Raw genomic sequence first — 7684 nt, forward strand, 5'->3', positions numbered from 1 at the left:
TGAAGGCGCTTGCCACAGAGTCTGATGACCTGAGACAGTGAGTGAAGGTGCTTGCCACAGAGCCCAATGACCTGAGACAGTGAAGGCGCTTGCCACAGAGCCCGATGACCTGAGACAGTGAGTGAAGGCGCTTGCCACAGAGCCCAATGACCTGAGACAGTGAGTGAAGGCGCTTGCCTCAGCATCTGATGACCTGAGACAGTGAGTGAAGGCGCTTGCCACAGAGTCTGATGACCTAAGCTCTGTCTCCAGTATCGATATGGTGCAGAAAGTTGGAATGTAAATGGAGAGTGATGGGAAGGCATCTGTCATCAACCTCATACCCACGTGCATGGCATTATGCAATCTGGGAGTCAAGAGTTAATCAGAGTTTTAAAAAGACTGCCGAGGGAGATGCCAGGCTAACCATCCTCTTGAGGAGGGAGCAGAGAGCCACTCCCTATGATTGTCACTGGGACAAAAAGTAGCCTAACTGTATGTTAAGGATGCAGACAATTTTCACGTGTCCTGGTGTTCACCTAATCCTTACATTCACTAAACTGAAGTCTACTTTCCCTTCTTTTGGAACAGAAGACATTCTCATTCTGCCATAAGACTACCTTTCCACACAGACTAACCAAACAGTCTAACGAAACAGGAACGCGAGACAGAAGGCGCGAGACAGAAGGCACATCGTGCACAAATGCACACAAAGTTTATTACTTTGTATTATTTTCTTGGGCTCTGAGTAATATTTTGAAATGTTTTTGAAACGTGTAAGTAGCTTTACATATTTTATATCAGCTGAGCATTGTGAGAAGACCCTCAATTTCAGACAAGATCAGAGACAAAGAAAACCCAGAAAAAAGACACTTGAGCCCTCTCCCAGGCCTTGTGGAGGACAAGTCCTGCTCGGCAGGAGAGGACAGCTCAGACTCACTGAATGGGTATGCACGCCTCAGTTATGAATGAACAAGGTCTGTGCTTCTAGGGACAGTGAAGGAAATCAACAAGCCCCATGGTGGATCTCTCAGAGAGAAGTTGGGTCTACCTCCAGAAACACTTGAGAAACATCTCTACCTCTTAGGACTGTCTACTTGCACTGAAGTTTTCGTTATATTTTTGTCACCAGAGCTAGTCTTGGGCTCATAAGTCCTGAGGAGAATTTGTTGAAGGAAATTAATTGTGTTGGGTGGTTTAGTTGCCAGGCCACATTCTACCGCTAGATGGCAGAGGTGTTCCACCTTTTTCCACTTAGGCATCCAGATGAATTTAGTCTGTGCTTTTGGGCTTATTCCCTTAAGACATGGAAAATTTTTTTGTTTTAACTCATAAGTGAGTAAATTAAACATGAGAAAAAGCATAGTGTCTTTATGCCATTGTTAATCAATTTTTACTTCTGAAGAATGTTTAAGATACAGTGTTAAGGGTTATTCCCAAATAAAAAAGATCACATTAGTTGTAATAATGTGATTTTTTTAAAACTATGTCATTAGCCTGGCCTTGATTTATGTATTTTTTTAACTCAAATACTTACTTCCTAATAATATTTTCTCAAATTGAGTATAGTACATAGCCTAATGATACTTTATCAAATTGAGTATAGTACGAAGCAAGTGTCAGTTACATAGTATCTGGGGGAAGAAGTCTATTACAAATATTCCACAGCCTTACAGCACCATGACAGTTGCCTGTCAAGTCCTGCTCTGCCACCCATTGCTTTAACATGGCCATGATCAGTTTCTGGGACTCTCAGTTTACATATCAGTAAACCTGGAATAATTTCTATAGACAGCCTATAATTCTGCTTCCTCCGTCAGCCGTTTATTTGTCTTCAGGACAGATAGACAGTAATTCTAGGGAGCGATAATAAAGCAAAGCAAGAACCAAATTCGATGTTGTGGAGTAGGTACGGTGCACTTTTGAGAATTTTCTTTCAAACTTAAACTGTCCCCTTGACCAGGGTGCTACTTCGGTGACAGAGCCTGCGTGGGGATTTTTTCTTTCTTTCTTTTTTTAGAAACAGTTATGGAGAGGAGCCTTACAAAGCAGAATGGATGAGCTTGCTCAGCCAGCAAATTCCTTGCATTCCCTAGACCAAATATGTCCAAGCCAAGGAAGCCACAGCAGTGACTTTAGTGAGGTCCTCTGAAGGACAGGCATGACGCGCCTGTCAGCTGTGCCACCAGGTCACCAGCCACCTCAGATCCTGTTGCTGTTGGCTTTGTGTATTGTTGTACAGAAATAACTATAGCTCGGACCCCCGAAGGGCAGGTACTTTTATGTCCAGAGCTTTTTTGACTTGAAAAGCACACAGCACATTACACAGTGTGCTCTGGCCTCTGTAGGGACTGTGCAGACAAACACGGAAGTCGCTTCCAGCTGTGGTCAGGACACCTTGAGAAGAGGACCTGGGAGTTTTCATAAACCTGCTGTTCCTTCCTTGTCCGTTTATGTTGGGACTAGTGCCATCGGGTGACTCCAAACAGTGATACAAAAAGGTATTAGGACACCCTACAGAAATGGGTGGGGTTTGTCCTGAAGGAGAGACCTGGTTGTCTGTGGGCTGACCTCTGTGTACATGAGATCCCATTTTAAAACTAATGTGTCTGCTTGTCTACTTCCCCTATGTAGATAAACTCACCTCTTCTCAGAGGTTGAGCTGACATGGTTTGTGTAACACCATCTGAACAGATATATTCTCTTGCTTCCCTGGACTGGGACCGATCTGTCCTTGTGAACTCCACACTGACCTAAGCTCGAGCTGTAACCCTAACTGTATGCTCAACACCAGTACTATGCGTGAAGCATTGGTCTCCAGATTCTCAGTTCACGCATGTGGAGCTTGAGCTACTTGGTTTTTGAGAAGGTCAATGAGAAGGCAAGAGAAATTCAAATTTAAATCATAACTTCTCTCTCTCCCCCACCCCACCCCCATGGTGTGTGTGTGTGTGTGTGTGTGTGTGTGTATTCTCATGTGTGCCTAGAGAAATATAAAAGCTGCTATTATTGGCAGAGCAGCAATTCTGCTGTTTCCCAACCTTCAATGTCAAGCCTCTTTAACATGCTTCATTTTATCTTCCCAGTCTGATCTTACTCGGAAAGTATTGTTCATTTAGGGAATTTGTTGGTCGTGTTTGGGTTGCAACCCAGGGCTTTGTGCACACCAGGAAAGCCTTCTTCCATGGGGATAAACCCCAATGTGGGCTTTGCTCCTACTTTTCTGCCCAGAATACATTTACTTGTTAAACAAAGGTCTTTCATGGAACTTGGGCAGCTGGTTAAACAAAGTCTGTTCTGAGGGCCACCCTACAGTGACTACAGCAGCCCTTGTCTGGACTCTGGTAAGCCTCAGGGGTCAGTGGGTTCTTTGGGAATGGATTATTTCCTGGACAGCCTGAGTCCAGCTCCTCTGCATGCCATAAAGCTTCACCTTAGCGCTTTGTAAGGAAAGCAGAAAGGCCTACCTGAGACTCAGGTGGAGTTCTGTTTGCTCGTGCTAGGGGTGTGCCAAGTTACCCAGTTCCTTCATCATTATGGTTACACACCAGTGTCCATGGACTTGTAAAGGTGTCCCTGTATTTATTCAAGGCCTTAACTAACCAGACTGTTTTCCTTCATAAATAAAAGCTGTATGGGTTCCAGACTCTTAATTCTTCTTCACTGATTCAATGCGTAGCACCGGTTAGCTGGATCAGAAAAAATAAAATCACTAAGTCAGAGCTAGTCTTTGTGGTTATTTTGGGTTCAGCACAGACCAAAGAACTAAGGGGTCCTTTGACTGTCACAGTAGTGGGATGCTGTGTTTGAGAGATGTCTGCGGGACAGGGCCTGAAGAGTGTCAGCAGCTGGCTCCATGGCTCTGGTGGAAAAACTGAGCAGCGGGCTGAGCAGCTCCTGTCAGGATCAAATGACAACTTATCAGTTGTGACAACGGGATCCATTTGTGGTGTCAGAGTCTGTCATGGAGAAGCCATTAAAAGGTTAGGCTGGAATTTAGCTTACAATGGTGTCCCCAAATAAAGACTAGCTCAACATGATGTCATCTCTCCTATTGTAGGAGGGGTTGGAGGCAGAGATAATAGATTGGCAGGCAACCCTGAGAATCTCTGTCTCATGTTGAATGGTATTATCTTGCATGGTATTCACTTTCTATGTTAAAATACCCCAGTTTCAAATATGTCTATCTGACTTAAGTCACCATTTCTATGATGACACAAGTAGGCTCTTCTCACTTTGCAGTGTAGAAGAGAATTAAAGCAAGAAGACGTTAGATGTGGACTTTCCAAAAGAACTGTCCCCAAAATGAACTAAAGAACCCTTGGGGTAAGCCCCAGTGTGGAAGTAGGGCTTTTCTTCTCACTGAAAATCTGAAAAATGTAGAAGAAAATGAGTAAGGATTGGTTTATTCTTCAATATCTATTCAGTGTTTTAATTTCTGGAAGAGAATGAAATTTGAAAAAAAAATGAAAGCAATTTGGAAAAAGTCACTTAGTGGGATTACAACTTTATAATTTATACCTTAAAGAATTATTTGGTTATTTTGGCTACTCCTAATCTGGGCTGGTCTCATTCTTTTGTTCAAAAATTGCCCCCAAATGCTAGCTTTTAACACAGTAAAATTTGGCAAAATAAACATACATCTCTAAAATTCTCCAATCTTTCCCTGTTTTTTAACACACAATTAAACATGGCTCAGACTAAAAGTAAATAGCATTTATTAAACATGTTCCAAAGGGCATGGAATGAGAGGCTTTTGCACAGAAGTATCAGCCCAAAATGGATAAGGTTGACCTCTATATTCCTATCTGAGAGATTCACAACTTAAATATATATATTTAAGATGGTAGAAAGAGCTTAAGACCCTTTTCAGTTTTGTTTAATTTCCATGAATATTCAGAAAAACCTCAAACATCTCCCCAACTCGCCCTCTGGTTTTCTCAAAGTGTTGTGAGCATGTTTTTAAAGTTCAAAATGGTCTCCCCATCTCAAAAATCAACTCCAGCCCTCTAGCGTAAACCAGGGCTTTGACCATCCGTATTCACCCAGGCCCCTCTCTCAGTATTGCCCCTTTCTTGTCTTTCCAGTGTTGTCCGACCTCTTTTATTGCTCTCTGCAAGGCTCCTGAACACTAACACCATCCCAGTCCTAGAATGGTCACGCCTGGCATATGTATGCCTGGGATTCCCTAACTTGTGTTTCCAGAAACAAGCCTATTGGCTGGCCCTGGTTATCCATGTCCTAACTCAATAGTCTGTAAATGTAGGGACACTCAGAGTTGCATCTAGTGCATGTCAAACGAGAGGTACAAGCTAAAGAGCATCATAGAATTTGGGAACTAGAGGAGCTCCCGAGGGCTGACGTGAGCATGGGTGGCTTCCCTGGTGACTGGACTTGGAAGGATGAGTTTTCTAAAATTAGATGTGGGGTCTTTAGCCAAGAAAATAACAGAGATGAGCACCTGGGGGAGGGGGGATGGAGCAGAAGAACCCAAGTGTGAGGCCTGCATGCTTGGTATGAGATATAAGTGATTGAAGCTCACAGGGAGACGGTGCTGGGTGGGCCTCAAAAGTGAATAGGCACTGGATACAAGAGTCAATGCCACCAGACTTCTTAGGGCCAGATCCTTCACCCTGGTCCCCTAAGAGCTAGGCTTGGCCATTTGTCACCATCAGACAATGAAACAAATACTAGTGACAAGCAGAGAGAGGAGATTTATTCCTTGTGGTCACATGGGGAAGATGAAGAAGTTCAGGGACACCCTGAATTTGGAGTACTGACATGAGGTTTGGATTTCGATATAGCCCCAGTCATCACTGATCCATCATTGTCTAGGCTTCCGGTCTATCCAGCAAGGTCATTGGACAAGTCAGAATGATGTGAAGTCTCTTCCTGGGGAACAAGCCCCTCCTTTGGCTGGCACCAGCTTTAGGGCTTCAGTCTTCTCCTTTTCCCAGCAAGATATTCCTGGAGAAATTCCAATTCCTTGGAGACCATTGTTCAGTAGTCTGATAGCCAAAGGGAGGGGCACAAATATCTCTCCTTAGAATAGCCTTGCTTTTACCAAGATGGTTCTGCCAAGAGTACCAGAACAATGAGTTTGGACTTTACACTGCAGGCAGAACAATAATGCTTTGTCCAATCTACTTTCTATGAAAAAAATATATGTATACCTCCATCTAAAATTATAAGGTAAGGGATGGATTGCTGTCTTAGTCCATGCTGTGACAGAATACCCAAAAGGAAATCATTTAGAATGAGTAGGTTTATTTAGCTGACAGTTCTGGGCCCTGGGAAGTCCCAAAGCATGGCGCTGGGTGGCATCTAGTGATGGTCTTCTTGTTGCATCATGGCAAGGTGAAGGGGATCACATGGTAAGACAAGGCAAGGGACCAACCCAGCCCTCTTTTCTTCTCTTAAAGCCAGTGATACCGAAAGGTCCCATGCTGGTGACCTCAGCCATCCCTGATTACTTCTCAAAGTCCTCACTCCAAATATCATTATGGTGGCTTTGAAGGCTAAGCTTCCAGTACACAAACACTGGACGGACATCCACACCAGAGCAGAGTCTGCGGTCTGTCCTATCATCTTTGCAGCATCTCCTTTCTTGATAGTAGGAAAGATCAAAGGTTTCCCTGTCAGAATCCCCATTGGATCCCACTGTAGCCAATCACTAGATGCTGAGAATGTAACATCACGTATTTGAGCCTTGGAAACCATACTTTCCTTGAGACTGGAAAGCTTTGGAGATGAGATGATTTCAAAAGCTACACCAACAATTTCCTGGAAGGCTGAACAAGCCTGAGAAAGAAACCATAGATCTGGGGGCTGGGGAGATGGCTCAGCAGTTAAGAGCACTGGCTGCTCTTGCTGAGGACCTGGGTTTGCTCTCCCTGCACCCACAGCCACCTGTAACTCCAGTTTCAGGGGATCCCATGCCTCTTCTGACCTCCACAGGTGCTACACACATGCGGTCCACATGTGTACACTCAGGCGAATGCACACATCAAATAAATAAAATAGTAAAAAAGGAAAAGAAACTAACAGTGGAGCAAAACTCTCCTGCAACGCCATGCCTATGACGAAGACTGGAGACCATATTAAAGTTTCTGTGACCGTGGAGGATTGGAATGTTGCAGATCAAGAGCCAAAAGCATCCCCGGCTGTCTTCAGTCCCCTTCATAGGCATTGTTATCACCCACCTCCTTATCTGACCTGACAAAGGAACCGTTAAACCTATGGAATATGTCAGCTCTCCTGCTCACTAGCTTCCGCTGACCTAACTGCTAAGCAGGACATCAGCCAACGTCTGGGACCTGGAGCAAAGATTTCCTCACATTGTTAAACCTGCCTACCTGATATCTTCCCACCCCCATCCGGTACCCAGGCCAGGGGCGTTGAGTAAATGAGTTGAGCGGTGATGGTTTGGGTTTGTTTTTTTCTTTTTGCTATGTGACTGTAAAATGTTCATTAATTGATTCTACAGTAAATGTCATTTGAGGCAGCCATATTTGGTTGGCAACACACTATCTTTTAGTAACCCTTTGGAGAACAAGGTATGGTTTGCATGATAATTAAATTAACCTGTGTTGTTTGGGTTGGTATGAGACCCTCACCTTTCTTCTTCTTCTTCTTCTTCTTCTTCTTCTTCTTCTTCTTCTTCTTCTTCTTCTTCTTCTTCTTCTTCTTCTTCTTCTTCTTCTTC

This window comes from Mus pahari, chromosome 16, assembly GCF_900095145.1.
Source record: "Mus pahari chromosome 16, PAHARI_EIJ_v1.1, whole genome shotgun sequence".
Lineage (NCBI taxonomy): Eukaryota > Metazoa > Chordata > Mammalia > Rodentia > Muridae > Mus > Mus pahari.